Source organism: Cyanistes caeruleus, chromosome 2, assembly GCF_971803275.1.
Source record: "Cyanistes caeruleus chromosome 2, bCyaCae1.hap1.1, whole genome shotgun sequence".
Taxonomy (NCBI): domain Eukaryota; kingdom Metazoa; phylum Chordata; class Aves; order Passeriformes; family Paridae; genus Cyanistes; species Cyanistes caeruleus.
The window spans coordinates 74,702,135-74,721,411 of NC_141702.1; the positions used below are offsets into that span (position 1 = coordinate 74,702,135).

Consider the following 19,277-nt stretch of genomic DNA (forward strand, 5'->3'; position numbering starts at 1 on the left):
ATGTGCATTTATTGGGCACAATGTACAAGGATCTGAAATTGCCAACAATCTGTCAGCAGGTTATGGTTCTACCCAGAATTTTCCAGTCATGTTATAAAGTACAGCTATATATTATTATTATTATTAATTGTTGTTGTTGTTGATGTAGTATTTAATTTAATTACATTACTTAGCAAAAAAAAATATATAACTCAAGCTTTGACCAATAGTGAGAAGATGATTGTGGAGGATGATCAGATTGTACAAAAGCTTTATGACTGCTTTGCAGCTGTGCCGTTCAGTCAGAACACTTTGGAAGAACAAAAGCAAACATATCAAATTTGGACAAACTAAGAGTAAGTCTCAGCAAAGCCAGCTTGATGTTATTCTATTTTCCTATAGTCTTTTTTGTGTATTTCATCATTCTTCTCAGACCTGCTCTGTTATTTCTCCTTGTTCATGGTCAGAGCATTAAACTCATTCTGGAAAATCTATGCAAGTCCCTAGATTCTTCTAGGTATAACTCAAGCCATCCTTCAAAAATTGTTCTGGCTTGTTGTTTTTTTCTTTTCCTGTGGTTTAGGTTAGGATTTTTTTGTTTGCTTTTTCTGTTTGTTTCTCCTCATTGTAGGGCAGCCTTTGATGAATTTTCTTGTTTACAAAAAGTTCACTGCAACAAACAGTAAATCTATGAAAAACTAAAACTCTATCCCAGCACTAAAAGTCTAGTTGCAGACATTAGTGTAGGAACAGTTTGTTGGGAGTAGGAAACTGAACATTTTTTAAGGATGGCCTCACTTTGGCTCTCAGCTTACTGAACACATTGTAAACTTTTTTTTATTCTAATATATGTAAAAACAGCGTGCCAAGAACAGCCAGAGAGAGAGGTGTTGAGCATGAAGTTAGGCTATTCTTTTTTTAACATATTAGATAGTCTGACATGTTAGGAGAATGTGTTCTGCCACAGTCATTCTGCTCCCCAGTCAGCTTTATCCTGCAAAGCAGGGAAAAGCATTCACTGGGAAACTGCCAGGTCAGAGTTGGGTGTGATGGAGAAATCACCTGGAGGGGTCCATAACTACCATGTGCCTCAGGAGTGTCCTGGCATGCTGCTTGGAACAGGCAAAACAGTTCTAGCAGGTACTGGGAAAACTATGTTGTAGTTGAGTGGTAAGAGGAAAGGCTTTGACTATTCAGAGACAAAAGAGTTGATGCTGAACAGCAGATGTATATATGCTGTCTCAGGTGGCCTCAGATCCTCCCAAAGAACAGGCAGATGGTTCTTATGTGGGAAAAGAGAATTAGAGGAGTTGGTCCTGATGTTTGTCAGCAGAGGATGAATTTTTACTCTGGAGTAGAATGATGTGAACCTGGCACCATGATGTTTCTATACATCCATTTGAATTTGTAGTGTGTGACTTTTATATGCTGAAAGCCTCAGGACATGAGAGGTGTAAAAAAGCTGTTCTCATTTTACTCCTTTGGCCTGAAGTTAACTTTGACCCTTAATTGCTAAATTATTTTGCATACATCCATACTATTGGAAAGTTAGACAAAGCTGAGAGAGAAAAAGATGGTTTTCAATCATCTTTCCCTTTTTTTTTTTACCAATTCATTGTGTCATCACTAGGTTGTTTTGTATCTTTTCATTATTTTTGTCCTCTTTCTTGCCATCTGGCTGTCTAGTTATTCTGCTGTGATTAGTGACATGTGGCCTGGGAGAGTTAATTGATACCTCACTTGAGTAATGTTTATAATACTTCTGTCAGAAGACTGGCCCTCTGTAGGTGTCTGTCTTGTCTCCCCCCTTTAGAAAGTATGCAAGTTCCTATTCTCCAAGTTTTTAAGAGCAAACCTTTAAGATTAGACATCTAAAGGTTTTATCTCACACTGAGATTCTCTGCTGCAACGTCATCCCTCTTCACGTACGTGGAAGATATGCTATTGTTCTGGTGTAGATCTGAATTGCTGCAAATTTTGAGTGGAGATTTGGTCTGAAAATTGCTAGAGTTTTTACTGAATGACTGTGTTTCCCTGTTACTCTCTTGAGTTTGTGATTTCCAGGTTGCTTTCAGTGTTTTCTTCTGTGTATGTCAGCAGTGCTTATACACTGTGGTTGTGAATGTCAATATGCAGTTAGAACGGTTTTGACCCCAATTTTGAGAATCTGGAAGCTTTATTTCTCCTTTACTTGTAAATTATTTTTAAAAAATATTTTAAAAATTGAAATCCTGTTAACTCAAAGTATTTTATTTTTCATTCTGAAATGCCTTCCTAGATTGAGACTGGTATTTGTGTGTTTTTGATAAATGGAGGTTGTATTTACTTAGCTGTTTCTCAGTTGCGTTACCTATTTTTCATATGTCTGATGAATGAGGTTCTCAGTCACTCTTACGTTCTAAAGCTTGATGAAAAAAATTATTTCACTTTCAAATTGAGCCAATTTTTTTTGGTCACAATCACAACTAGTAAATTTGCTGAAGTAAATCAGTGATTTGATTTCAAGTTATATCACAAACTTGTCCCTGCATGAAAGCAGGTACTGGGATCTTACCAACATTTAGCCCTTACAAGTAATAAGGAGGCACTAAACTATTTCTTTTTCTATTGATATGTGGTATTAGGATGGAAAAAGTTTTGAGTAGGCAAGCCAGAGAAATGGCAGTTTCTTATATACCTCTTCTCTTCCTCTGTTTTCATAATTATGGCTGTTTTTTTTCTTTCTCCTGTGTGGAGGGGGGAGATGGAGACTTCTCATAGAATGACTTAATACATGATGGTTTTACTGTAGTTACAGTTCAGTCATGCAAAATAGGATGGCATTTCAGGGTAAGATAAAATATGAGAGCATGAGAGTTGTCAGCACATAGTACTAGGAACTATACAGGGAAAAAAATATTTCCCCAGAATGTGTGATTAAAGCTGACTGCCTGAACATGCTGGAAGATATTTGTAAAGACTAAAACTCATTCAAAATTCTAAGAGCTTGCCCCTGCAGTTTTTGATCTGGCCTTGTTCTAGGAAAAGCATGGGCAAGCTTCTATTAAAACCAGACATCTTATGCACATTCTCACACAGGATTCAATATTTCATAGTTCTCAGTTCAAAAGAAAAATAAGACCTGATGGTATTGGGTATGTGTCAATATAGAAATTTTAATGCCTTGAAATAAAACACAGAATCTGAAATAATTTTGTTCACAGAGTAATTTTCTATCTTACACTTAGCTACCAGAATACTTTGGGAGCAAAGACTAGTTCTCAGAATAAGCTTGTGTGAATTGGTCTCTATTAATTGTAAAATAATAAAGTTTTCACATTTGCATAGCTGGAATGTTAGAAGTTCCAATCGTGGTTCTGAAACAGAAGTGAAATGTAAAATCTTGGGATTGGTGGTTTTGGCAAAGACTTCTATAGAACTGACTTTTCTTCTTAATCAGTGTAGACTGTTTTGAAACCTAACACACGTTAATAGTTTTGTTAAGTTTTGATTCATATTCTCTTAAGATGCTTAGAACATTCTCTTTCTTAGTGATGGCCAAGTGACAACAGAGCATGAGCACTCATCTTTGAATTTGTTCCACAGGGACAGAGAAGTAGTTACAGAGAGGGGTCATATCTAAACTACCAAATAGGCTGCTTTGAGAGGTGTTTCTTGGCTCAGGACCATTTCTTATGAGGAAATATGTTTGTCAGTTGTCTCTGTCCTTCCACTGCCCTTTGTCTTGCTCAGGGGATGTGTTGACTTCCTTTCAGGCAGGCCTGGTTGGAGGACCTGTGTGAGAGTTCCATAGACTTTGTCAGCTGTGTGGCAAAACCAGAACTGTCTCTTTTGGAAAGTACTCGCTTTCATCTTGGGACCCCTACCGTTGTTTCTGGTGCCAAACTAAGCACGTGTAGCAGAAGTTACTTGCCCCTTCTGTTTTTCCAGTTGCCTTCAACCACAGTTTTCTGGTAGTGGTAGTGCTCTTGTTTTGGGTCATTTTTTGCAGCCAGGGAGCTTCCTCTCCTTGTGTGATGTACCAAACAAATGGATGCTGGATATCAAGGAAACAACAGGGAAGTTTGCTTTGGAAGAATCTTGGAACATGGGAAATGGAACTTAGTGCATGTAGGAAAAATACCATTTCTCTTAGGAAAAAGTTACATTGATTTTATTAGACATGTAACCAATACAGTTCTGTATACATGTTGTTAAAGTGGCTTTTAAAATTAATTTAATACTTTTAATTGTACTTCAGTTTTTCAGATAGAAGAAAACAGAGTCATTCTGTTGATGTGGGGGCTGAAAAAAAAAAAAAAAATTGATTTTTCTTTTTTATCTATCTATCTTTTTTTTTTTTTTTGTCTTTCCTTCCAGCTTCCAGGAAGAAGGAAGTGTTCTAGCTAAATACTGTTTCCAGGGACCAAAAAACCGCCTTCAACCTCAATGGTTTCTACTTACTTTTATTTAACATCTGTGGCTTCTCTTGTCAGTGAACATTTCAGACAGCTCTGAACTGTGTTATTAAATAATTTACAGTTAATAATAATAGCAATAATAATAACAACAACAATAATTTTTTAAAAATATATGACCTGGACATTTAAACTCATTCTCCTTTGTCCCCTATGGTCTTAATAGATAAGGCATGAAGATAGAAATATCTTCATGCTAGGGAAAACCATCCTATCAGCTTCTAATTTGTCAGCTGTCTTTAAAGACAAAAATATTACATATTGTAATATATACCCAATCATAAAACTGTACCATTGCATTATGGAGGGAATTGCTTATATGGCAACAAACTGTTTAAGATAGCTGTGTAGCTCCAATTCTAAGTTATTTTAATTTTTAATTTTTATGTGTTGTATGAGAGTTTTGTCTACCTTCTCCCACAGCTGAGTTTGGTTATTAAGTAAGTGGTTCATGCCCTAAAGGGATAATATATAAACAAGGCAAGAACTTTATCATTTTGGGGCACAAGTCACTAATGATAATTCTCATCTCTTCCAATTTACTAATGTCTCACTGTAAGACATTTCATCATATCTGGTCAGCTTAGGTTGTATTTAGTGGAGAATATTTTCAGTGAGACACAGGCACCACCAGATGGTGATTCATCTAATCTATTTTAGACACCTATTTTAAGACAAGATGAATCACCCACTGAAGAAGCCTTTCTCACAGAATCACAGAAAAATTTAGACTAGCAGAGCCCTCTTGAAGTCATTGATCCAACCCATTGCTCAAATCTTGGCTAACTTCCAAGTTAGATCAGATTGGTCAAGGCCTATCAGTTGAGTTTTGAAAACATGCAAGGATGAAGAGTTTGTAGCCTCTCTGAGCACCTGTATCAGTGCTTAACCACTTTGATTAATTTTTTTCTTCCATCTGATCAGAATTTCCAGCATGGCAATTTTGTCATGCATCGTCTCTTCTTTTGTTGTGCGCTTGTGAGAAGTCTCTCATACCACGTTCTTTACAGCTCCCCTTTAGCTCATTGTATTCAGCAGTTGGCTCCTGGCCTTCTCCTTTTCAAGTAACCTAACCCATTTCCTCTAGCCTCTCCTGGCATATCTTCTAGCACCTTCAGATATTTAAGTAACAGTCTTAGTCATCTGGTGCTCCACTACTGTACTTTCTCCAGATTATTAACACCCTGCTGTTTGACATCTGATTTTGAAGAGCTGCTAACCTGTCCAACCATTTGGTCCCCAGCTTATATTGATGTTTTTTTTTCTCTCTGCTGACTAAAAAGGAAGCCAGTGATGACTAGGCTTAGTGTTAAAGTTAGGTCATGTAAATAACAATCTAAAAGCTGATTTCTATGACTAGATTAAATATTAAATTCAGATATGCTTCTATACTTGTACTTATGCCTTGAAATCCTGCTATTATTAAATGCTCAGAGTTTGGATGTGCCAGATGGATATGTTCTCAATAATGAATCTGCTTGAACTGAGTACCACAGGGGTCTATCCTGACACCTGTCAATGAATATCTTTGGCAGCGACCTGAAGGGGATGATGGAGGGCCTGCTCTTGGTTTGCAGATGATTTGATACTGAACTGTAGAAATCAGTCAAAATGCTTAAAGGCAGAGCCACCATTGAGTGACCTAGACAGGCTGGATGGAAGAGCCAGAAGGAGCTTTATGAAATTTAGCAAGGACAAATGTCAAGACCCACACTTGGGGTGAAACCCTACTTTGGAGCAATACAAGCCAGAGAACAGCTTGGCAGAAAACAACTTTATGGGCCTGGTAGAAGACAAGCTGCATAGAAGTCAGGACCATGCCCTGGCAGTGGAGGCAGCAGCTAACAGCATAGTAACTGTGGGTTACAGTAACAGAAGAATGCCATGTAGGTAGGTTGATGTGGTTATGTCCCTCTACTCAGCAATTGTTGGGCTTCCCCTGGAGTCCAGTTTTGGATCCCCATATACAAGAAAGAGATTGCTAAATTATATAGAGTTTAGAGGAGGGTCACCAAGATGTCTGTGGCTGGAGCACATGGTAGGTGAAGAAAGGCTGAGGGAATTGGGCTTGTTCAGCCTAGAGAAGAGGTGGCTGCAGGTGGAGCTACTAGTAGTCCATCAGTTTCTGTTGAGGAGCATATTGAAAAAATGAAGCCAGGCTCTACAGAGAAATGCATGGCAGAAGAACAAGAGGCAGTGGACCTAAATTGCAGTAAGGGGTTTAAGTTGGCGATAAATGAAAAGCTTTTTCAGTCTGAAGCCAGTCAAACAGTGAAGCAGGTTGCTCAGACAGGTTGTTCGACTTCCACCATTGAAGATTTTCAAAGACCCAGCTGATAAAGAACCCCTCACCTTAGCTTGATCTTGCTTTGAGCAAAAGGTTGGACTAGAAAACTCCAGACAAGCTGAATTATCCTATGCTTTATATTAATTGTACTTAGCACCTTCATCTTGGCTTTTAAAATGACTTTTTGTTCCCTTTGGGGAGAGGAGGTAGGTGCAGAGATTATTTTTTTTTCCCTTAAAATCCTGTGCAAGAAATGAGAAGTAATTCTGTGAGCTGGTGAAAATATGACATGTAGGTATAAATGGCATTAGTCACATTTCATGTATTTCCATATATTTCAATTGCTATGTTCCTTTTTTTTTTCCTATATAGTTATAAGGCCTTTAAAAACACCTCCTTAGACAGCAGTAGTTACTGAAGAAATCTCCAGATGAAAGGGTTAACATGCTATTCATACAATTACTAGATCTAGATAGAAGTACTGCTTTTCAGCCTAATGAGCTTGTCCTTCATGCAGTCCCAAAACACTCGTGAGTACAGTGTTTCTCCATTCTGTGGTGTTCCTTTAAACAAAAATACACTGGGCTAAATTCAGCTCTGCAGTTACTCTGATCTCAGACAGATCTCTGCAATCTTGTTGATTCAGCTTTAGAGATATAAAAAGAAAAAAGCAGTTGATTAGGTTCTTAAGACATTAATGGCTAAGGCTAGTGGGGTATTTTCAGAACTAACCTTAAAATACTTGAATGCAGAATTAGGCAAGTATCATGCTTTAAAAAGAAGGTCCAGATGAATGTATTTCTATGTTCAGTCTTGTTCCAAAGCAGACCTCTGTGTCTATGGATCTTCATTGCAAAACTATCCAGTGTCTCAAATTAAAAGTTGGGTTAGAACGAGTTGTAGGAAGGAGTAAAAAAGAATTGTTTTTATTATTTTACGCAACCTAGATCTTTACCTTGCTCAGGGATCTGTGAACCTGTCTGAAAGAACTAAAATCAGCCACAGAAAGAATGTTTTGCAGCAACCACTGTCTGGGGCTCATGGCAGACCTTGCTAAGCCATTGCAATTTTAAAAGTATGCTCACGACTCAGGCAACAAAACGCACAAGTGGGAGTCAATTTCTTTATTTATGTTCTATTCAGACTCAGCTGGTCTGTACTGGGTTTGATTGACTCCTTCCAAGATGGCTAGAAATTGGAGGATTTCTTGCCTTCCCCACACGTGTGAGGTTCATATGACATGACTTAGCAAAATCTCTGTGTGTCTGCTCACTTGCCTGCTTAAAGACTTCCTGTCCCAGTGGTGTCTGTGTGGTTTGTGCCCTGCAATGTTCTACTATCATCAGAGCAGCGTCAGCATGCTCACATCTCTGAGCTACGGGTCATGTATGTTTTGAGCCTTCTGAGTGCCAAAAATGAGATGTATCCCCTGCTTTGGCTCCTTACATGCCTGCACTCCTTCATTCGTTTCCTCGGGGTATTGAGGTGGAGGGGATGAGGTAAGACAGGAGCAGGACTCACCTGGGCTCCATACTTGCCTCCAAGAGGTGGGAAATTACTCACTGTAGGTGAGGTTTAGCTGCTGCTAACATGTTACTAGCCTTAGTAAAAATAAATGGCTTCACTAGAAAGTATGGAAAACGTATATTAATTATCGCAGGAAGTACCTTTTCTTGAGGAGCAGATGGTTCACTGGGTTTTGGGCTAGGAAAAATGATTGCTGATGGACTCAAGGACAGGAATCTCATGGGACCTGCTCTCTTATGGCAGAGTAGTAGAATGATTTTACTGTATTCAAAAAATTTCTATCCAGTTAACACAAAATAGCTTTCTTTCCTAGGAGCTTTGATTTTTTTTTTTTCCATGTCTGTAAAGTAGAAGTACTGGAACTGTGCTGCAAGGCTTTCAACGACTCTGCCTTCCTGGTGTGGAATGTCCTGTGTGCCATATGAGTGTGCTGGCTGCAGACTATTTCTGTGTACTTGTCAGGCTTCCATACAGGCACCCTTGAGCTTTGTCTTGTGCCATCTTGTCTGGGTAACCTGTATGTCTTGAAATTCCTCCTGCATTTTGTTCCTGTGTGCTGACTGTTCACACCACCTTAATTCCAGCTCTGGTGCATGTAGCCTAGGTGTTGTAGCTCATGTTAATTGCTACCTTATGACAAGGGCCTGTGTATCATATTTTATTTGCTAGGGTCTTTTTTTGTCCTGATAGTTTGCCAAAAGGCTTTTGAGGTAGGATCTTCATAGCATTAAAAAAAAAAAAAAGAAAAAAAAAAAAAAGGCTTCAAACCCATAAGCAAAATGTGCAGGTGTTTTTGGGCTACAGGTGTGAAATGCTAAAATGTTTGCTTTGCCTTATATGAAGGGATTTCCTCGAGTCAAGCTTACAGAAGCCCAAGCGTACAGAAACCCTCTGTATGTTGACAGATACAAATTGATTGAAGTTGGATGATGATAATATGCTATTTGTAGATACGTCCTTTCTAGATATATCTTGTTACTTTGCTTTCCTGGTGAGGTAAGCCTACATTAATTCTATCAAAATTAATAGTTTCCATCCTTCAAGTAGGTAGATTATTAATTATACCTAACTAGCATTCTGATAGCTAAATCACATGAAGATGAGTTTCATAACAAGATTTTAATATCTCCTTTTGCTATGGTACCATATATATATATATATATATATATATATATAAAGTACAATAGTAAGAATACCCAAGCCCCCCAAAAAAGAAACCCAAACACATTTTTCCCTTAAGATTTGGTGAATATCTAATATGAAAAATCAGTATGTTAACTTTTTTTTTTCTTTTTGAGAACATATGAAGCAAATTCTTGAGTGAGTTTACATTTGTTTAAATGACATTTTATTTTAAAGACTTATAAAAACTAAGTAAACTTTCTAGTCTGAATTACCTTTAATCATAAGAAAATTATTCTGTCCATCAATCTTAATAAATGCTACAAGTGTTTTGTACACAGGCTATACCCAAGGCTGTGAACCATCTGACATACATGTGTCATAACTGCACTTCTCCAAAACTTCAATCAAGTTCTTCAAGCAGCTGTTTAGATTAAAAAAACCAAACACTTTTGAGACGTCTTTCTGATGAAGGAAACATAAAACATGTGAGGTGGATGTAACCAGGGCAGGGAGAGGTTACCAAACAGCACGCAAGCGTCAGTCCTTGAGGTGTAAATTACAGTGAGTTGTGGATCTTCTAAAATTGTCTCTTTTACACAGGATAATCTGAACCATGTAAGGCTATCCTAGAAGTTCCTACTTTGATGAGCTTTCACCATAACCCAAGTATCTTGCTGGCTTGCTGTCTGCACTGCAGGCTCCAGGGCCTTTGCGCTCTATGAACTGGGCAGCTGTTCCATGCATGCTGCTTCAGCTGGGGCACTCTCCCACACTTCCAGCTGTGGCAGCTGCTAGGAAACCAGTAGATCATGAGATGAACATCTTGATAAAAGGAGCTGGAGGAGTTCTCGCCCACTGCCTGCTAACTCTGGCAACAGCCAGTGTACTTGGGCTTTGGGAGGCTTGTTCCTCCCTCCCCGAGTGGAGTGCATTGTAGGCCTTTTGCAGCAAATTCTGAGTCCTGACCAGCTGCCCAAGGAACTACCACATTCTGCCAAGTTAGCTGGATATTCTGGAAAAAACTGAAAAACTGTTCAGATGATGATATGTGTTGACCTGAACAATTCTTTGCCATACTAAAAAATAACAACAATAATAAAAAAATATCATAAAATTTACCATTACTTGTAAGCTGCATCTCATTTTCATGCTTGCTATTGGGGGTGTGTTTAACAGCTGTGTTCTCTCAATATCTGCAGCACAGAGGTAGGAGATCTGAGACTGTAACCTGAGATTGCACAAAACTGTGGTGGAAAATTTTGGGAGCCAAGATAACCTGAGGTGGCAGCGCTCGAAACAAGTCACAACCAGACATAAACAAGCACTTGTGTCCATCGGGCTTTCTACCACATCTGTTTTCTCCAGAAGGGCACCTCTTGTCCTTGGAGAGACAGGGGTGCTGGGCACTGCTTGCACTCTTACCTTGCTACTGGGGTCTGTCAGGAGCTGGCAGGGATGGTTCAGTGCTTCAGCCCTGACCTCCTTGTGTCTGTCAGTCCGAATGTGCTGCAGACCCCAATGAAGTTTTGGGTTATTTCTAAGTGTCATTGGGGAAAAAAAAAACCAAAAACTGAGAACTGTAAAGACACAGCTGGGCTGCAGCAGCAGCTTTCCATGCAAACACAGTATCTTACTTAGTGTCTGTGAGCATTCCTTGTAGTAGATGTGTGTGTGACAGGAAGAAAATGATTTAATAGTATCCTTCTGGACCAATTTTAATCAAAAAGTGAAGTTTTTTTAGCAACTAAAATATGTGTTGCTGAAGGGACAAAAACACTTCCAGCATTTATCCTGCAGCCAAATGTAAAATAAAGATATATTGTTCTTTTATGTAAGGCTGACTTGTTTCTGTATAGATAGTGGTCAATTTTGCAAAAACATCACAAAGATTTTTAATGTATAATTTCAAGTTTGGAAGTTCTTTGAGGCATTAAAATGGGGGAGACTGATCTGTATACCCCTGAATATAAATATTATAGATAAAACAGTCATTAATGCTTCAGAACTATAGGGATTTCTTAAATTTAGTTTTGTTTTTTATAGGCATGCATTTCAAATTCAACTTTTCACTGTACGTGTGTATGTGTATGTCATTGCCCTCTACTGGACAGATCTAGAGTAACTTTTTGAGCAATGCTGCCAGCTTGCTTGGAGTCTGTGGCTGTTACTTCAGCACAATCGGAAGAGGGACGCCTTCACACTCCCAAGTATTAAACGAACATATGGAAATATCTCTGTAAGGTGGGTAGATTTGTCTTTGTATTTTGTGTGTTTAACCAGTAGTTTTTAAATTTTAATTTGTAAAAAACCCTGATGTTTTTAGATCCTTGTTTGTTTTGTGGAAAGTAGTGCAGGATAAGACTGCTTATCCTTATTAAGAGGAATCACTTATATGGGATGGATGTGGAAAATTCTCTTTTGTCTTGGTAGACTCTCCCAAACATTTCATAAAATGCAAGAATTCAGAAAATTACATTGGCAGTGAAATTATAATTGTAATGGACAATGTACTTGTGTTGTAGTTCATGGCTAGGTCAATGTCATGTGTTCTAATACTTTATTTTTTTTTTTGGATTAAATGTTAAAATGAACAGGATTAGGATGGATAGATAATTAAAACCAACTGTCTCACTGTTTTTACATTGCAGTTGGGGGACTTGATCCTGCCTTGTGCCCAAAGCCCCTGTTTAATGACAGCTTGGGCAGGATCAGCTCTTTTTAGGTTAGAGGTTTTTTTTTTTTTTTTGCTTTATTGGTATCTGACTTTCTGCTGTTAACAGGACCGTGCCTGGAGGTGGCATCATTTGATAGTTAGTAGGGACAACTCTCTGATGTTTTGAGGGTTTGGATTCTGAGTTTCTGGGGAAGGAGAGGTGCAAAATAGTCACACGTTGCACCTCCCGTTTAGTGAGGGCTGCTACAACTTGCATCTTTTCATGCAGGACAGGAAGGATGGGTTTGGTAAGAGTGGAAGGAAGGAGACAGCTGCCACTAGTGAATGGCACTTGGGAGGGTATCTTGTCTGGGGATGCTTTTCCCTCATCTGCTCACCCAGTTCATAGCTGTTCTCTTCTGTGGCTAGATCGTCATCTGTGCACACTAAATGGAGTCTGCTGTCTCCAGAGATGGTAAAGTTGAATTTTTAGTACAGTGCCACGTAGAGAACGTTTGGTTGAACAGAAGGAAAGATGAGAAAAACAGGTACTGTATGATACAAAAGGATCTAATGTTGGGAGGGTGGCAGGCAGAAAAAAAAGAGGGAAGTCCCAGGCTGGCTCTGTGAGGACCTACTAGTGGAATTCCATGAGGTCTTGGGCCTCCAGCAAGTAATGTTTTGATGTTGACCTCTGGCACAAAAGTTGGGAGCAATTATGAAATGATGAATGATCACAGAAATTTGAGAGGTGCCGTAAAAACAGAGGAGGAGGGTTGGGCTGTCACACAGAAAAAAAGTACAATCTTGAAAGCTTCAATAGCAATAGAAATGGGGAAAGATTTAGTGTTCTAAAGAGCAAAATCATATTTGAAGGGTTTTTTTGGTCCTTTTCTCATGGAGTAGATATGTAACAGATACAGGTCTACAGGCATAACTGTCTGAGATATGCTGGTCAGCATAGTTAATTTTAAAGCAGAATTTGATTTTAATAAATATAATGGTGTTCTGTGAACAAACTACCATGACTTGGTTTGTAGCAGATTTTAGGACTATTCTTGGGTCAGCAATGATGTATAGTCTATGGAGTGGTGTGATTTTGTGCATGTCCTCTTCATTTAATTAATCTTCAGTTATGAGCACCAAATACAGTAGTGAAGAAAGAGGAGATTTAACATCTCACTGGTAAAAGAGACATACAGTAAAATGATACACAGAATGGAATCTTTACCTGGACTTTGTACAGTCCTTGCTATTTTCTCTGAAGTGTTTTAGAACACCACTGTGCTCTTATGGCTGGAACACTAAGAAGCAGTATGAAATGAGACCTGAAAGGAAGCAAACCTGTACTGAGTCACCTGTAAAGTGACCTGCCAACATCTTCTGTTTTCTTATACACACGGTTCATTAGAACTTGTGTACACCAAGATATCTCTCACTGTGCAATTAGTATTATCGAAACAGAAACATCTAGGCAGAGCTTAATCTCCTTGGCATTTCAGAAATGACTTTTTTTGCTAACATTTTAGAGTGTGATGAATTTGGATATTCAATAAAACAAATTAGCATAATGGTTTGCATACAGGATATGGATCTTTGGACAAGGCATCAGGTTATAAATTAAACTCATCTGCATCTAGCCAGGAGGTACTATGTTTGCTTATATAACGTGACTCCTTCGCTATCAGTGCTCTAGCCCCTTACCATGTTATGCCACTGCAAGGGGGAATAGCTTGAATCAGCCATGAATTATTTTTAGCTTATATTTGACAGGGGATAGGGTCAAAAAGGAAAGAGAAAATTAAGGGTAAGGGGAAAAGTTGTCTGTCCAATTTAAATGTTTGAATGTTGTATGGTGGTTATTAGAGGTAGCAAGAGCTAATAGGGAGTAATTTTTACCAAAATTCACAATGTTGTGGATACGGCTGGGGTTGATGCTGGCATCTGGAAGAGATTTACTACATAAGCTTGATATGGTTGGCTTTTTGTGGTGTTTTTGTTTTTTGGGTTTTGTTTTGGTTTTTTTTTTTTGAGTCATACCAGCACTGGATGCTGAAGTGAATAGGGAACTTGTAGACTAGTAGAACAGTTTCAGTACACTACACTTTCTATGGTATGTCAGAATGCAGAGATGGGTACTCTATACATTCTGAAACTGAAAGATGCCTCTAAGAGTGGAGATCAGGAGGGAAATTAATAGCTAGAAACATGCTGAACAGCATGGATAGTTTCTGTAGATAGAACTGTGATGATAAAACTGTGACAAGCTGATGGCTATTGTTGTAGGAACAAAAAGTACATGGAAGGATCTTTGTTTTTGTGACTCCCATTGCTGTCCCAGAAAACCAAGCTAAATAATTCCCGCCTGTCATAAGTGGGAGTCAGTAAGCCTAGGAGTATTCTCAATACACCAGAATTAAGTTCATAAGGTGCGGGAATATTTCTTCAAAAATTTACCTCCTACATGCCTGAAAAAGTTCATTTAAGATCTACTGATGAGCAGAAGATATGTTAAATAATTTAAAGATAACAGTTTCACTAGAAAGCATGATTTTTTCTCACTTCATGTACTGAGTGAACTAATGTGCAACTACATCCTTTTTTGAAGGAAAAGGATTGGGATTCAACAGTAGAACTTCAGAGGATGTTGGAGAAGCCACATAGCAAGAGCAATCAAGAATTCAGCTGTCTCAGGAAGGAATCAGAGTTTTGCAGACCAAAGGAGCCTATCCAGACAAATGTCCTTCATGCTGTGAGGCTGGGCTGGGTCTAAAGCAAGCAGAGATGGTGAGGGTCCTGGCTACAGCACAAGAGAGGTTTCAGGGTACTGGACATAGTGGTATGGAGGTTGAAATGTGCAGGTTACCATTTATGAGAGGTGACTGAACACTGAAGGCAGCTGGTTATTAAAGCACTTGGCAGTTTGTTGAAGGGTAGCTGCAAACATCTTGAAATGACAGGGGCTTCAATTAAACCATGCTTTCTGTCCTTCTCATTCAACATCTTAAATGCAGTTTGAAAATCTAATTCTGCCACCTAAACTTTGTGGTTTTTAGGCTCCATTCAGAGAAGACTTGTTTCATCCAGTCTAGAAAATACAGTACCCTGCCAGGTGGAGGAAGAACGTAAGGAATCAGTGTATATAAAGGAGTATAAAGTTTTTAATTTTGACCAAATAAGACACTGTCTGTTTGCTGTGAGAAATTCAATCATGAGTATACTGGGAAAAATTTTCTGTCCATCTCATGTTTACTAGTGAGGGACGTCACTACCTATTTGAAACATACATCTCTGATTTTGTAAAAGCATTATTCTAACCAGTGTTAGTTTGTTTTCTTATTTTTCTGAATCGCTCTAGGGAAACTCAAGTTCGTGGCCTGAGGAAAATCTTAATGATACACAGAGAACATGTTCAAGTGATAGGCCCATGTAATCTTCATTAAGTCCATGCTGTAAATGCCAAGAAATCAGAGTCACTTCAAATAATTTAGATTAGGGTCTCTTTGAACTGTGTGGCTTGTTTCAAAGCCAATATCCTGCTTTTGCTATGAGCAAGGAAATCCTGCTGATGTTAGTACAATTCCAGCCATGCTTGCCAGGATATCAGGAAGAAAGCCTTTTGCATTGACTTGGACTGGAGAACACTATTTATCTTGCCTCTGCAGTTCCAGGACTCTGAAACCTGCCCTGTTTCTTAGTTTAAAATATTTGGTGATCTTGCAGCCACTCTGGGGAAGAAACTTGTTCAACGGGATTTTGGATGGGACCAACCATATATGCCATGCAGAAATGAAAAGCTGGAGGGGCAGAAAGCAGCTTTTAGTTTTTCTTTTCATAGATGAAAGGCTGGTGGAGCTATTATTTCAGATGCTGCTGGAATTCTGCTCAAATGCTATAAAAAGACTGCCTTGAAGATTATGTCGTTGTTTTAAACAGGAGAGAAAAGCCACTTAGTTAATGTAATGGACCTGTGCATGAAAAGGAACGTGAGTGTCCTTATCCCTGCTTCACAGCTCAAGGAAGTGAAGCTTAGAGAAGTAAGCCTGGCTTACCCAAGATCATGCATCACAGAGAATTGGATGGAGTGATAGAACTGTTTTTATTTACCCTGAAGGCACATCCAGTGTCCTAGAGGTAAGGCTGCAGTAGCAACCTACTGTCACTAGGTTCTTTTAAAAATACCAAAATTTCCATCATCGAAGACCTGATCAAATCAAGCTGTTTTGAAATGAACACCTTGAGATTACTTATCATACTGTGAGACAGGCAATCCAGACTTGCAGCTACTAAATAGGTTTATATCAGAATACAACTTGATTATTTTTTTTCCCCCCTAAATTGAAATGTGCTGGAAAAGACTAAAGCCAGTAGCAAACTTCACTCTGTTCTTCCAAAATATTTAATGTATGAAAAATCTGTGAGGAAAAGAGGGAAGGTTGATAGATGTACATGAACTTTTATTTTTTTAATCTGTTGTAATTTTGGAGTGATTTTGCATACTGTTTGACTATAAATTCAAATCTGAAGTAAAGTTGCAGCGTTAGTGTCAGTGATAGTTATTGCTCTGGTGCCCCATTCTTAGAGATTATTTTCTCACCTATTTGGATTTTTGAGTGTTTAGGGTCTTCATGCTCTGCATCAACAGATTTCAGATGAGGAATTGACTGCAACATTTTCCAGCAAAATCTGTAATGCTTTCTTTTGTATGATTTTTATTTTGGTAGTATGCTTATCTATTCAAAAGTTAAGGTTCCCATAGCAATGTTAACATGGCCACACTGCACATATGCAGCATTTCCAATAACTGTTAATTTATGCTTGCTCTATATCTTGAATGTTGCTGAATTACTGTTGCTGTGGGAACCTAAACTTTTGAGCCTTCTGACTTCTTAATTCCCATTGAACTCCTTTCTTAATTTCTTGAGAGCTGTATATGTTAGAAAACAGTGGTCAAAGTCAAAACAGATTTTGAACGTATTTTCAAGTAAACAGTTTTAAATTTAAATTTCTATCTAAGGTAGTCACAAATAGCACAATAGCTGCACAGACTGGGGTATGCCCCCAGTTCCTTTAGAAATCAAGTGCTGTTACAGCTGCTGGCATATTCCTCTACCCACATTTACCTCAACAGGCAGGGTTCTTTGAGTGTAGACCAGGGCCATCCTTGGCAGCAATTCCTGATCATGTGAGTGGGGAGAGGGCATTCAATGACATGGATACTATTTTCAAATCATGTGATGAGGTTCATCTACTAGTAATAATATTTGTAGCATGCTCTGAAAATCACTTGATGTATGTGCAATTTATCTTATTGACTCCTCTCTAAATGATTTAGGGGAACTATTAACCAGATTTACTGTAGGTGATTGCAGGTTCTTCTTGAAATTAAACAGTAGGGGTCTCCAGTTGTGCAATGACAACTTCTGCACTGTTCCCTTCAAAAGCACGATGATTTAAGGATTCGCCTGCATGAGGAAAATTGATTGGCAGGGCTGTTCCCTTCTAACTATGAGGGTATAATTTAGCTGTTCTAGAATAACTCCCACATGTGGATGAAATATTCCAAAATAAAAATGATTTTATTCTATAACTATTATTTCACTTTGGAAATGGAGTAATTATCCCAGAATAAAATAATCACCCTACTTCCAGAGCAGAATAATTATTACAGAATCAGAGTTGCTTATTTTGGACTAGTGCATGAGCACTGAGGAGTTGTTAGGGAGAAGTTATTTTACTATATTTGCCCTCCCTGGTGTTCACAGGCAAGTGAATCCTGCTGGTCATACTGTGCAGCTGGTGGCCTTGAAGTTGTGTTGGGGAACATATGTTCTACAAAGGAGGGTCTTCAGTCATAGAGCCTGAAGTTCTAGGTTAAAAACAACAGTCTATGAAGTCCTTGAACTCTAAGGTTATTTTTAGAGGTTAATTATTAGTACAGGTGATTCCATAAGAGTTGACTTAAATAATGTGTCTGTTACTAATGTGACCTAAGGATCTGGGTGATTTTTGATACTGGAAGCCTTGCTGATGGGACTTACCCAGGGCCAAAGGCTTGGAGATTGGAGCTGCTTAAGTGAGAATGAAGCTGTGCCTGTAGAAGGTTTGTAAGGCAATGGGGGGGAATGACAAGGAGATGGGTGAGTTTGCTCTTTGATAGGGTCTCCAGATCAGGATATTTTGCACCCTACTCCTGCCCTGGACAAACTTGGCTGTTCTTCCCAGGAGAGGATGAGTGGTCAGGTCCTGTGGGAGCCAGGTTAGAGGTGCTGGCCTGAGGCAGGCGCAGGAAGTCTTGGGATGCCAACGTCTGAAGGAAACTTGACATACTTCCAGAGTCAGTGCAGTTCACTGGTGACGACATACAATTGCTGTCACCTAGGAAATGAAACACGTTCCCATGGCAACCCCAAGGCTGCATTATTACTCAGCTTCAAAATGTTGACAGTTGGAAAAAGGCCTCTTCAGATATCACCCCCCGCCCACCCCAAGGGTTTTTTTCCTCCTTAATAAATGCACTTTATTATTTAATCTGAAACAGTCAGGGGAAAGGCATATATTTAACTCAAGATACTTCATGTAAATAAACCTTTAGAAGAAAAAAAAGCAAGATGCTTTAGACACTTAAAAATTCTACTGTCTCCTAAAATAGTTCCAGATCCTGTGAAGGTAATTTTAATGAAGTGTATGGCACTTCAGTTGGCTTAAATCATCAGCCAGCTTCTGGAATTTTTTTTTAAATTCTTTTACATAGTTTGAATCACTCTGAAAGTATCCAACTGTAAACTGTAGCTTTGTTTTGCAACCATATAAACAACTGAGAATTGAAACCTTCATTTTATGGTAGTATGAATGGAGACACGTTGTATGCTGCCTTCAGCATTTCTTCAATATTTTTTCCCATTTTTTTAAACCTGGCCTGGTTTATCTATGCCCTGTCTCTGGGGCACATTAGACTTTTGACTTTCTTGCAAAGTTTGTTACTGGTAACGCAGACAAAGCATTCACCTGAGACCATATTTGTGTTAGTTTTTGCACTGTGGCAACGTGCCCCGTCTTACTCTGTCTTCATTCTCTTGTTTATTTAGCAAAGTACATATTGGCTTTTATTAAATAATTTAATAAATAAATATTAATAAATATTTTATTAAATAATATAAAAATATTAATTTTTTTATTATTTTCACTTATCCTTTTCCTTATTGATCTCTAGTATTAGGAAGATCTCATTCTTTTCCATTTCATCCTA

At 38.5% G+C, this 19,277-nt stretch overlaps 1 long non-coding RNA gene across 4 annotated transcripts in view; it reads left to right on the plus strand.

Annotated features, from left to right (window-relative positions):
- LOC111927036 (uncharacterized) overlaps positions 1 to 16,559 on the plus strand; it is a 35,968-nt gene extending 19,409 nt beyond the window's left edge. Inside the window, exons 4-9 of one of the 4 annotated variants that reach the window (XR_015283456.1) lie at positions 9,094 to 9,246; positions 9,714 to 9,936; positions 11,419 to 11,616; positions 12,458 to 12,576; positions 14,637 to 14,815; positions 15,085 to 15,540. This is a non-coding gene — a long non-coding RNA (uncharacterized LOC111927036). Of the gene's footprint in view, positions 1 to 9,093; positions 9,247 to 9,713; positions 9,937 to 11,418; positions 11,617 to 12,457; positions 12,579 to 14,636 lie in introns of those variants that run through there. The other 3 variants (XR_015283460.1, XR_015283457.1, XR_015283462.1) reach the window with 3 other exon arrangements.
- Positions 16,560 to 19,277: the final 2,718 nt, after the last annotated feature.